The sequence below is a fragment of the Somniosus microcephalus genome, chromosome 12 (genome assembly GCF_052327205.1).
Source record: "Somniosus microcephalus isolate GS21.2 chromosome 12, FLI_Smic_1.0, whole genome shotgun sequence".
In the NCBI taxonomy this organism is placed as follows: domain Eukaryota; kingdom Metazoa; phylum Chordata; class Chondrichthyes; order Squaliformes; family Somniosidae; genus Somniosus; species Somniosus microcephalus.
The window spans coordinates 161,163,059-161,176,057 of record NC_140998.1 but is presented as its reverse complement, the minus strand read 5'-3'; the positions used below and the strand labels follow the sequence as shown (position 1 = coordinate 161,176,057).

General features: G+C 48.7%; 1 pseudogene; it reads right to left on the bottom strand.

Moving 5' to 3' along the window:
• Positions 1-619: 619 nt before the first annotated feature.
• The window catches only part of LOC147109646 (EEF1A lysine methyltransferase 3-like), a 28,265-nt pseudogene continuing 15,885 nt past the window's right edge, over positions 620-12,999 (bottom strand).

Here is a 12,999-nt window from a genome sequence, read left to right as displayed (position 1 = left end):
ACACTCTTTTCTCGATTAACGATTATGCAGTTAGAGTGTTAAAGGTATAACTTGGACTGCATTAGTAGAAGTCGGTGGGTGCCGTGTCAATACAGGGCAGATACATCGCTATGTACATATTATTCAATTTAAGATCTCCATTCGTACTCCGCCGTTTTCTTTCCCCTGTTAGTTGAAGGTTTTTCCTTGCGTGTAACTCTGTAGCCGCTGATGTGCGCTTGCACTATACCTGGCCTGGAATATAACGTCAGTTTTTGTACTGTGATACAGCACATTTTACAAACGTTCTGATCTGAAAACAAAATGCCCCAACTTAAATAGCTTAAATTGTCTAAACTACAGGAACGTCTTAGACATGTGGGCCAATCCATCAATTCTTCACCACGTTGACGGTTTCAACTAAATTAGGACATATCCATCCAGCAGTGTTAGTTACCGTACTAAATTAATCTCTGCGCGGCTCTTCATATCTGTACTTAATGTAATCAACTGTTAATAAAGCTCTCTTAAAGAGTTAAGTCCCGAAATGTTGATCGTGAGAGAAAATTAGGAAATCCGACCTTTGTCTGTTATATGTCATTTCATTCATAACTGAGCCAATTACATTTCAAATACCAACTTGCTTACGTATCAATATCACATACGCGATTTAGCATAAATGAGCGGGCGGGCGCTAGCTTCTTCTACGGTTTATAGAGCATGGGCTGGCGATATCCGGGAGGGAAACTCCTTTATTTTTTTTTACTAAACCTGTCAATAGGAGACGGGTGAAGAAATATGAGATAGTTGTTAAACATTGATTTCATCTGAACTGTTTGAATCTCCAGCCACCTTTACCTTGTAAAGGACAGAACTTAAAAAGCTATTGATAGGGAGGCTCTTCTGTCAATCCCAATGTCAGGTTCATGTCAGCAGACTTCCGGCTGTCATCCATACCTGATCCGCAGGACTTGTGCTAATCTTGGTCATTTTGTACACAGTAATATCTTTGTCCTCTAACCTGTCAACAACCTGGCAGTTAAAATAATCAGGTAGAATCACATCATGGAAAGAGAGGGAGCCGTTTCCCGTTCGAAATTTGGAAGCGAGGTAAATTTAATTCTTGTGGATGGCGAGATAGCACAGTGTTTCTATTAGTGAGGAGTAGCTAACTGAGCTATTGAAAAGATCCGAACCCAGGAGGAAGTCATAGTCGGTGCGAAAGAGAGTTTGGTCTTCACCCAAAATCAGGGGTCTGACTTTTAAACGGTGTCTGCTGGCAGTGGGGAAGTTGGTGGTGATATTGTTGTTAATTTGCGGCAGGATCTTCGGATTATCTGTTATGGTAACAGTTCCACCTGACAAGAAGAACAACAATTATCCATCACCATTCATGGTTTCTCATCAACAACAGGTCGACCCTACGTGGCGATCATAGAGGAAAGCACTAGCGGTCCCCAAAGAAGACGGTGGGTCTGTGAAGCAGAACTGTCCCAGAAACTAACGGGCAGGATTCTGGTCCACAGAGCACGCCCCCAACAGGAACTGACCCAATGGGTAGGGGATCAATGTGCTGACCGGCATCTCTATACAAGCTGTGTTGCCTGAAGCTTTATTTTCTTATTATTCATTCGTGGGATGTGGGAGTCGTTGGCAAGGCCAGCATTTATTGCCCATCCCTAATTGCCCGGAGTGATCATCTGCTCGGACACTTCTGCGGCCTTGTGCGCGTGCGCGCGGCACACGGGAGCCGCGCATGCACATGGAATCCCTTCCTGCGCGTGCGCGCAGTCTAGCGCATGCGCGGTACTCAGCAGTTGCGGGTGCAGCATGAGCCTCGCTCTCCTCGGCCGGTGGGGAGAAGGTCGGGGGATCCGTTGATGGCGGGGGGTGGAGGGAGGGTGGAGAGAGAGGATCGAAAGGGGAGAAAAAGAGGGAATCGTAGGAGGGGGATGGGGGGGAGAGAGGGAGATCGGAGGAGGAAGAGAAAGGAGGGAGGAAAGAGAGGCACGGGAAAGAGGAGACAGGAGGGGGAGAGAGAGAGGATGGGGGAGAGAGATACTGGAGGAGGAAAGAGAGAGGCGATCAGAAGGGTGAGAGAGCAGAGTGGAGGGGAAGAGAGAGGAGGGGTGGAAAGAAAGAGGAGGGGAGGAAAGAGCGAGAGTCAGAGGGGGGAGGGAGAGATGAACAGAGGGGGGAGCGAGGAGATCAGAGGGGGAAGAGGGAGGAGGAAGGAAAGAGAGAGCAACAGAGGGGTAGAGATAGGTGAGTGGAGGGGAGAGAGAGATCGAAGGGGGTCACAGAGGGGACTGGAGGAGGGAGAGAGGGAGGATCGGAGGGGGAGAGAGAGATCGGAGGAGGAAAGAGAGAGGAGATTGAATGGAGAGGGAGGAGATCGGAGGGGGAAGAGAGAGGAGGGGAAGAGAGAGGAGGGAGGAAAGAGAGAGGATCGGAGGGGAGAGTGAGAGATGAGTGGAGGGGGAGAGAGGATATCGGAGGGGAAAGCAAGAGGAGGGAGGAAAGAGAGAGGATCAGAGGGGGAGATACAGAGGAGGGAGGAAAGAGAGAGAGATCAGAGGGGAGAGAGAGAGCAGATGGGAGGAGGGAGAGAGAGGAGGGGAGAGAGGAGGCAAGAGAAAGAGTGGCATGGGAGGGAGGTGATAGGAGGGAGAGACAGAGAGGATCAGAGGAGAGAGAGAGGAGATCGGATGGGGGGAGAGGCGATTGGAGGGGAAGAGAGAGGAGGGGGAAGAGAGAGGAGGGAGAAAATAAATAGGATCAGAGGGGGAGAGAGAGGTGAGTAGAGGGGAGAGAGAGAGGGGATCAGAGGGTGAGAGATAGAGGATTGGAGGGGGAGAGCGAGGAGATCGGGGGAGAGGGAGGAAATCAGAGAACATAAGAACATAAGAACATAAGAAGTAAGAGCAGGAGTAGGCCATACGGCCCCTCGGGCCTGCTCTGCCATTCAATAGGATCATGGCTGATCCGAACCTAGACTCACGTCCACTTCCCTGCCCGCTCCCCGTAACCCCTAATTCCCTTATCAGCTAGGAAACTGTCTATCTCTGTTTTAAGTGTATTTAATGTCGCAGCTTCCACGGCTCTCTGAGGTAGCAAATTCCATAGATTTACTACCCTTTGAGTGAAGAAGTTTCTCCTCATCTCAGTTTTGAAACGGCAGCCCCTTATTCTAAGATTATGCCCCCTAGTTCTAGTCTCACCCATCAGTGGAAACATCCTCATCGCATCCACCCGATCAAGCCCCCTCACAATCTTATATGTTTCGATAAGATCTCCTCTCATTCTTCTGAATTCCAATGAGTAGAGGCCCAACCTACTCAACCTTTCCTCATAAGTGAACCCCCTCATCTCCGGAATCAACTGAGTGAACCTTCTCTGAACTGCCTCGAGAGCAAGTATATCTTTCCTTAAATATGGAAACCAAAACTGGACGCAGTATTCCAGGTGTGGCCTCACCAGTACCCTGTATAACTGAAGCAAGACTTCCCTGCTTTTATACTCCACCACCCTTGCAATAAAAGCCAAGATTCCATTGGCCTTCCTGATCACCTGCTGTACCTGCATACTAACCTTCTGTGTTTCATGCACCAGGACCACCAGATCCCTTTGTACTGTAGCATTTTACAGTTTCTCTCCATTTAGATAATAAATTGCTCTTTGATTTTTTCTGCCAAACTGCATAACCTCACACTTTCCAACATTATATTCCATCTGCCAAATTTCTGCCCACTCACTTAGCCTGTCTATGTCCTTTTGCAGGTTTTTTATGTCCTCCTCACTCACTGCTTTTCCACCCATCTTTGTATCGTCGGCAAACTTGGATACGTTGCACTCGGTCCCTTCCTCCAAATCGCTAATATAAATTGTAAAGAGTTGGGGTCCCAGCACTGACCCCTGCGGAACACCACTAGCCACTGATTGCCAACCCGAGAATGAACCATTTATCCCAACTCTCTGTTTTCTGTTAGATAGCCAATCTTCCAACCATGCCAGTATATTTCCCCCAATCCCGTGATTTTTTATCTTGTGCAGTAATCTTTTGTGTGGCACCTTGTCAAATGCCTTTTGGAAGTCCAAATACACCACATACACTGGTTCCCCTTTATCCACCCTGTTTGTTACGTCCTCAAAGAATTCCAGCAAATTGGTAAAACATGACTTCCCCTTCATAAAACCATGCTGACTCTCTCCGATTAAATTATATTTATCCAAATGTCCTGTTACTGCTTCCTTAATAATGGACTCCAACATTTTACCAACCACAGATATTAGGCTAACTGGTCTATAGTTTCCAGCGTTTCGTCTACTTCCCTTTTTAAATAAGGGCGTTATATTAGCAGTTTTCCAACCTGCTGGGACCTTTCCTGAATCCTGGGAGGTTTGGAAAATTACCACTAATGCATCCACAATCCCTACCGCTACTGCTTTCAAGGCCCTAGGATGTAAGCCATCAGGTCCAGGGGATTTATCCAACTTTAGTCCCATTATCTTACCGAGTACCACCTCCTTAGCGATTTTAATCATGTTTAGCTCCTCCCCACCTATAGCCCCCTGTTTGTCCAGTGCTGGGATATTTTTAGTGACGTCTACTGTAAAGGCTGATACAAAATATTTGTTCAGCGTTTTTGCCATCTCCATGTTCCCCACCACTAATTTCCCTGTCTCGTCCTCTAAGGGACCAACATTCACTTTAGCCACCCTTTTTCTTTTTATATAACTGTAGAAACTCTTACTATCTGTTTTTATATTTTTTGCTAGTTTACTTTCATAATTTATCTTCCCTTTCTTAATTAATCTTCTAGTTATTCTCTGCTGGCTTTTAAATGCTTCCCAATCTTCTATCCTCGCACTAGATTTGGCTACTTTATATGCCCTTGTTTTCAGTCAGATACTATCCTTTATTACATTACTTAGCCACGGATGGCTGTCTTGTCTTTTACGCCCCATTTTCCTCAGTGGAATATATTTTTCTTGAAAGTTGTGAAATATCTCCTTGAATGTACACCACTGCTCATGTACTGTCTTACACTTTAATCCATTTTCCCAGTCCAATTTAGTCAACTCTGCACTCATACCTTCATAGCCTCCTTTATTTAAGCTTAGTACGCTGGTTTGAGATACAACTCTCTCAACCTCCAACTGAATTTGGAATTCAACCGTGTTATGGTCACTCATTCCAAGGGGATCCTTTACTAGGACATCTTTTATTAATCCTGTCGCATTACACAGGACCAGATCTAAGATTGCCTGCCCCCTGGTTGGTTCAGTAACATACTGCTCAAGGAACCCGTCCCTAATGCACTCTATGAACTCTTCGTCAAGGTTGCCCTGCTCAATTTGATTTGTCCAGCCAATATGAAAGTTAAAATCCCCCACGATTATAGCTGTTCCCTTATTACAAGCTCTAATTATTTCCTGATTTATACTCCGACCAACAGAGTTGCAACTGTTAGGAGGCCTATAGACTACGCCCACTATTGACTTTTTCCCCTTATTATTCCTTATCGCCAACCAAACTGTTTCACTATCCTGATCCTTTGACCCAATATCATTTCTCATTATTGCAGTGATTCCATCCTTTATTAACATAGCCACCCCACCTCCCTTTCCTTCCTGTCTGTCCTTCCTAATTATCAAATACCCCTGGATGTTTAGTTCCCAGTCATAGTCACTGTGCAGCCATTTTTCTGTAATGGTCACCAGATCATACCCATGTGTAGTTATTTGTACTGTCAACGCATCTATTTTGTTACGAATGCTGCGTGCATTCAGATAAAGAACTTTTAAATATGTTTTGTGACAATTTATTCCGGCTTTTACCCCCTTTACTACTTTACCTTTATCTTTATACATGCTGTCCCTTCCTGACACGCTCATAGAGTAATAGAGACATAGAATTATACAGCACAGAAAGAGGCCCTTCGGCCCATCGCATCCGCACCGGCCATCAGGCCCTGTCTAATCTAATCCCATTTTCCAGCATTTGGTCCATAGCCTTGTATGCTATGGCATTTCAAGTGCTCATCCAAATGCTTCTTGAATGTTGTGAGGGTTCCTGCCTCTACCACCCTTTCAGGCAGTGAGTTCCAGATTCCAACCACCCTCTGGGTGAAAATGTTCTTCCTCAAATCCCCTCTAAACCTCCTGCCCCTTACCTTCAATCTATGTCCCCTTGTTATTGACCCCTCTACTAAGGGAAAAGTTCCTTTCTATCTACTCTATCTATGCCCCTCTTAATTTTGTACACCTCAATCAGGTCCCCCCTCAGCCTTCTCTGCTCCAAGGAAAACAACTCCAGCCTGTCCAGTCTTTCTTCATAGCTGAAGCGTTCCAGCCCAGGTAACATCCTGGTGAAGCTCCTCTGCACCCTCTCCAAAGCAATCACATCCTTCCTATAGTTTGGCGACCAGAACTGCACACAGTATTCCAGCTGTGGCCTAACCAGCATTTTGTACAGCTCCATCATAACGTCCCTGCTCTTATATTCGATGCCTCGGCTAATGAAGGCAAGTATCCCATATGCCTTTTTAACCACCTTATCCACCTGTTCTGCTGCCTTCAGGGATCTATGTACATGCACACTAAGGTCCCTCTGACCCTCTGTCTTTCCTAGGGTCTTACCATTCATTGTGTATTCCCTTGCCTTGTTAATCCCTCCAAAATGCATCACCTCACACTTTTCAGGGTTAAATTCCATTTGCCACTGTTCCGCCCATCTGACCAACCCATCTATATTGTCCTGCAGACTGAGGCTACCCTCCTCGCTATTTACCAGCCCACCAATTTTCGTGTCATCTGCAAACTTACTGATCATGCCTTTTACATTCACATCCAAATCATTAATGTAGACCACAAACAGCAAGGGACCCAGCACCGATCCCTGTGGTACCCCACTGGACACAGGCTTCCAGTCACAAAAACAACCTTCGACCATCACCCTCTGCCTCTGCCACTAAGCCAGTTTTGGACCCAATGTGCCAAGGCACCCTGGATCTCATGGGCTCTTACCTTCTTGACCAGTCTCCTATACGGGCTTTATCGAAAGCCTTACTGAAATCCATGTATACCACATCCACTGCACTACCCTCATCCACACACCTAGTCACCCCCTTGAAAAATTCAATCAAATTAGTCAGACATGATCTTCCCTTGACAAAGCCATGCTGACTATCCCTGATTGATCCTTGCCTCTCCAAGTGGAGACTAATTCTGTCCCTCAGAATTTTTTCCAATAATTTCCCTACCACTGATGTTAGGCTCACTGGCCTGTAATTCCCTGGTTTATCCCTACTACCCTTCTTGAATAATGGTACTACATTAGCTGTCCTCCAGTCCTCTGGCACATCCCCTGTGGCCAGAGAGGTTCGGAAAATTTGTGTCAGAGCCCCTGCAATCTCCTCCTTTGCCTCACACAGCAGCCTGGGATACATCTCGTCCGGGCCTGGGAATTTATCCACTTTTAAGCCTGCTAAAACCGCCAGTACCTCCTCCCTCTCGATGCTAATATGTGCAAGTATATCACAGTCCCCCAGCCCGATTTCTATGTCTACATCATCCTTCTCCAATATGAACACAGATGCAAAAAAATCATTTAAAACCCCACCTACATCTGCTGGCTCCACACACAGATTGCCACTTTGATCCCTAATGGGCCGTACTCTTTCCCTAGTTATCCTCTTGCCCTTAATATACTTATAAAACACCTTAGGATTTTCCTTTATTTTGCTCGCCAGTGTTATTTCATGGCCCCTCCTCGCTCTCCTAATTTCTTTTTTAAGTATCCCCCTGTGCTTTTTATACTCCTCTAGGGCTTCCTCTGTCTTTAGTCCTTTGTATCTGCCAAAAGCCCCCCTGTTTTTCCTAATCCATTCTCGTATATCCCTTGCCATCCAAGGTTCCCTGCGCTTGTTGGTCCAACCCTTGACCTTTACAGGAACATGTTGCCATTGTACTCTCTCAATTTCCTTTCTGAAAGACTCCCATTGCTCCGATGTGGATTTTCCTACAAGTAGCTGATCCCAGTCCACTTTGGCCAGATCCTGCCTTATCATATTAAAATCGGCCTTCCCCCAATTTAGAATCTGTCCTTTTCCATGGCTACCTTAAATCTCACCGAATTATGGTCACTGTCACCAAAGTTCTCACCTACTAACACTTCTACCACTTGCCTGGCCACATTCCCTGGAATTAGGTCCAGTACCGACCCCTCTCTTGTAGGACTTTCTACTTGCTGGTTCAAAAAGCTCTCCTGGATGCGCTTTAAGAATTCTGCACCCTCTAAGCCTTTCACACTCTGACTATCCCAGTTAATATTGGGGAAGTTGAAATCCCCCACTATTATTACCCTATTATTTGCACAGTTCTCCGAGATTTCACTACATATCTGTTCCTCTATCTCCCCCTGACTGTTTGGGGGCCTATATTACACTCCCAGCAAAGTGCTTGCCCCCTTTTTGTTTTTAAGTTCTACCCATATGGCCTCATTAGAGGAACCTGTTAACGCTCTGGTTTTTAATTCCCCCACGGCTACCTTGCTCTATTGCCTTCTCCGCTGACATTTTTATTTTTTGCTCCCTTGAAACCTCCCCCCCACTAATTAGTTTAAAGCCCTCTCTACAGCCCCAGTTATTCGATTCGCCAGGATTCTAGTCCCAGCACTGGCCAAGTGAAGTCCGTCCCAACGGAACAGCTCCCTCCTGTCCCAGTACTGGTGCCAGTGTCCCAAGAAGCAAAACCCATTTCTCCCACACCAGTCTTTGAGCCACGCATTTAACTCTCTGATTTTACTTACCCTAGCCAAATTTGCCCGTGGCTCAGGTAGTAATCCAGAGATTATTACCCTAGTGGTTCTGTTTTTTAATTTGGCCCCTAGCTGCTCATACTCCCTCAGCAGAACCTCTTTCCTTGTCCTATCTATGTCATTGGTACCAACATGGACCACGACAAATGGATCCTCCCCTCCCACTCCAAGTTTCTCTCCAGCCCAGAGGAGATGTCCTTAACCCTGGCACCGGGCAGCAACACAGCCTTCAGGACTCTCGCTCTCGGCTGCAAAGAACCCTATCTATCCCCCTAATGATACCATCCCCTACCACTACAACATTTCTTTTTACTCCCCCCACTTTAATGGCCCTCCATTCCACGGTGCTGTGGCCAGGTTGCTCATCCTCCCTGCAGTCCCCGTTCCTGTCCCCACAGGGAGTAAGAGCCTCGAACCTGTTGGACAAGAGCAAGGGCTGCGGCTCCTCCAACACTACCTCCTGGGTACCCATACCTGCTGCACTCATAGTCACACCCTCCTGTCCCTGACCACGGACTACATCTGAAATAGTTAATCTAATTGGTGTGACTATTTCCTGGAACACAGAGTCCAGGTAACTCTCCCCCTCCCTGATGTGTCGCAGTGTTTGAAGCTCGGACTCCAGCTCATCAACACGGAGCCGGAGTTCCTCGAGCAGCCAACACTTACTGCAAATGTGATCACCGTGAGCATCAATGGTGTCCACCAGCTCTCACATATTGCAGCAGTAACACATCACCTGCTCTGCCATTCTATGTAATTCATTAAATTTATTATTATTATTTTTTAATGATATATTTAAGGGCCCTGGTTTACAAACTGACCCGCTACACAACAGACACCTTAAAAACTATAAACTACACAGTTAAAGTTTTAAAAAAAGAGAGAAATACTCCCAACCAATCACTTACCTGCTTTGTGGTGATGTCACACCTCGATTACTTTTTACTTCTCTCCCTCTGAGATTGGAGATTAGTACGCTTACCTTTTTATACTGCCGCCGCTCGAGTTCCCGCCACTGCCGCTCTGAGGCCTACCCGCGCTCAGGCTTGCCTTTTTATACTGCCACCGCACAAGTTCCCGCCACTGCCGCTCTGAGGCCTACCCGCGCTCAGGCTTACCTTTTTATACTGCCACCGCACGAGTTCCCGCCACTGCCGCTCTGAGGCCTACCCGCACTCAGGCTTACCTTTTTATACTGCCGCCGCTCGAGTTCCCGCCACTGCCGCTCTGAGGCCTACCCACCCTCGGGCTTACCTTTTATACTCACCGCCGCTCGAGTTCCCGCCACTGCCGTTCTGAGGCCTACCCACGCTCGGGCTTACCTTTTATACTCACCGCCGCTTGAGTTCCTGCTGCTGCCACTCTGAGGCCTACCCGCGCTCGGGCTCACCTTTTATACTCACCACCGCTCGAGTTCCCACCACTGCTGCAGTAAGGCCTACCCGCGCTCGGGCTTACCTTTTATACTGCCGCCGCTTGAGTTCCCACCGCTGCCGCAGTGAGGCCTACCCGCACTCGGGCTCGCCTTTTATACTCACCGCCACTCGAGTTCCCGCCGCTGCCGCAGTGAGGCCTACCCACCCTCGGGGTTACCTTTTATACTGCCGCCGCTTGAGTTCCCGCCGCTGCCGCAGTGAGGCCTGAGAGGGTGAGAGACAGAGGAGATTGGAGGAAGCAGAGAGAGAGATCAGAGGAGGGAGAGAGAGGAGAGCGGAGGGGGAGAGAGAGGGGATTGAGGGGGAGAGATAGAGGAGATCAGAGCAGGGCAAGAGAGAGGAGATCAGAGGTGGAGAGAGAGGAAATCAAAGGAGCGAGAGAGAGGGGATTGGAGGAGAGAGAGAGAGAATTGGAGGGGGAGAGAGAGAGCAGATCAGAGGTGTTAGAGAGAATTGATTGGAGGGGAGGGAGAGAGGGGATCAGAGAGGGACAGAGAGGGGATTGGAGGGAGAAGAGACTGGGGGAGAGAGAGTGGAGAGGGAGAGAGAGAAGATCGAAGGGGAAGAGGGAAGAGCAGAGGGGAGAGGAGGGCAGGAACTCAGGGGGGGTGAGAAGGTCAGGAACTCCGAGGAGTGAGGAGAGGGGGTAAAGAGTACGCAGAGCATAGTGGGGATGGTGGAATAACCCGATCCAGGTCCAATGGGGGAGAAATGGGAAGAGAGAGGAGGAAGGAAAGAGAGAGGATCGGAGGGGAGAGAGAGGTGAGTGGAGGGGGGAGAAAGAGTTTGGAGGGGAAGAGAGAGAGGGGATCAGAGGAGGAGAGAGAGAGGATCAGAGGGGAAGAGAGAGAGGATCGGAGGGGATGAGAGAGATGATCAGAGGGGAGAGAGAAATCAGAGGGGGCAAGAGAGGGGATTGGAGGGGGAGAGAGAGAGAGATCGGAGGAGGAATGAGAGAGGAGATTGGATGGGGGGAGGAGATCAGAGGGGGAAGAGAAAGGAGGGAAGAGAAAGAGAGGTGGGGAGAGAGGATGGGGGAGAGAGGATAGGGGAGAGAGTTTTGGAGGGGGAGAGAGAAAGATCTGAGGAGGATAGAGAGAGGGGATCAGGTGCGGGAGAGAGGTGATCAGTGGGGGAAGAGAGAAGGGGGAAGAGAGAGGAGGGAGGAAAGAAACAGGATCGGAGGGGGAGAGAGAGGTGAGCAGAGGGGGGAGGGAGAGAGTCGGGGGGGAGAGAGGAAATCGTAGCATGAGAGACAGAGGAGATTGGAGGAAGAAAAGAGAGTGATCAGAGCAGGAAGTGAGAGGAGATTGAATGGGAGAGAGGGGATAGGGGGGGCGAGATAGAGGAGATCAGAGGAGGAGAGAGAGGAAATCAAGGGAGACAGAGAGATGGAATCGGAGGGGGAGAGAGAGAGGAGATCAGAGTGGGAGAGAGAGTGTAGATCAGATTGGGAGAGAGAGAGAGGATCGGAGGAAGAAAGCAAGTAGATCAGAGGGGGAGCGAGAGAAGGGTTCGGAGAGGGAGAGATAGGGGATTGGAAGGAGAAGAGACTGGGGGAGAGAGAGTGATTGGAGGGGGAGGGAGAGGAGGGGAGGGAGAGAAGGAGGGAGAGAGATAGGAGAGGGAGAGAGAAAATCAAAGGGAGTGAGAAGATCAAAGGGGAAGAGGGAAGAGCGGAGAGGAGGGGAGAGGAGGGCAGGAGCTTGGGGTGGGGTGGAAAAGGTCAAGATCTCTGAGGGGGGAGGGTAAAGGACATGCAGAGCACAGTAGGGATGGCGGAAGAACCTGATCCAGGTCCAATGGGGCAGAAATGAGAGCAAGAACGTGATCCAGATGGTAAGGCGAATCCCGTTCTGCCCATCCCACCCCCTTTACACCCGCACCGCATTCTCCCGCTCCTCCCCCTAGACCTGGTTGATTTCTCAGAAAGCTCAGTACATGTGTGGCAAGTGACATCATTTGACTGGATGAAATCTGGACACTGTCATTATTCACAACATACACAATAAACCTGTCAACAATACGTGACCCACACACAATGCTTCATCTACGGGGAGGGGGGATGGTCAGCAACTTGTTGGGGGGGGAAATCAGGAACTTGGGCAGTGTAAGAAGGTCAGGAACTCGGCGGGGGGAGGTCAGAAACTTGGTGGGAGGTCAGGAACTTCGACAGGGTGAGAAGATCACAAATTTGGGGGAGGAAGCCAGAAACTTGGGTTAGGAGATCAGAAACTTGGGGGAGGTCAGGAACTTGGGCTGGCGGAGATCAGAAACTCAGTGGGGGGGGGGGGCGAAGTCACGCACCTGGGCAGCTGGAGAAGGTCAGGAACTTGGGGAGAAGGTCAGGGTCAGGAATTTCTTTTGGATGGAAAGGTCAGAAACTCGGGGGTGGGAGGAAGGTTAAGAACTTGTTGGGGGGCAGGAACTTGTTCGTGGGGGGTGGGGGAGAGAAGGTCTTAACCCACGAGAGTGAGCCCTGTCTGTTCTATGTGAGCTCTGTTCTGTCTGGAGCCTGGCAGTCCGAATGGTTCGAATTATACTTTGCAAAGTAATTGATTACTTAGGCAGGCGGGATCTAATTACACATTCCAAAGAAACTGCTGGGTGTGTCTTGTCCTCCAAGGCGACCAATCCGAGACCAGGTCTTGTCCTCCAAGGTGACTAATCAGAGATCTGATGTTGGAAATAAATGCGACCCTAGTTGCCCTTGAGAAGGTGGTGCTGAGCTGCCTTCTTGAACCGCTGCAGTCCCTGTGG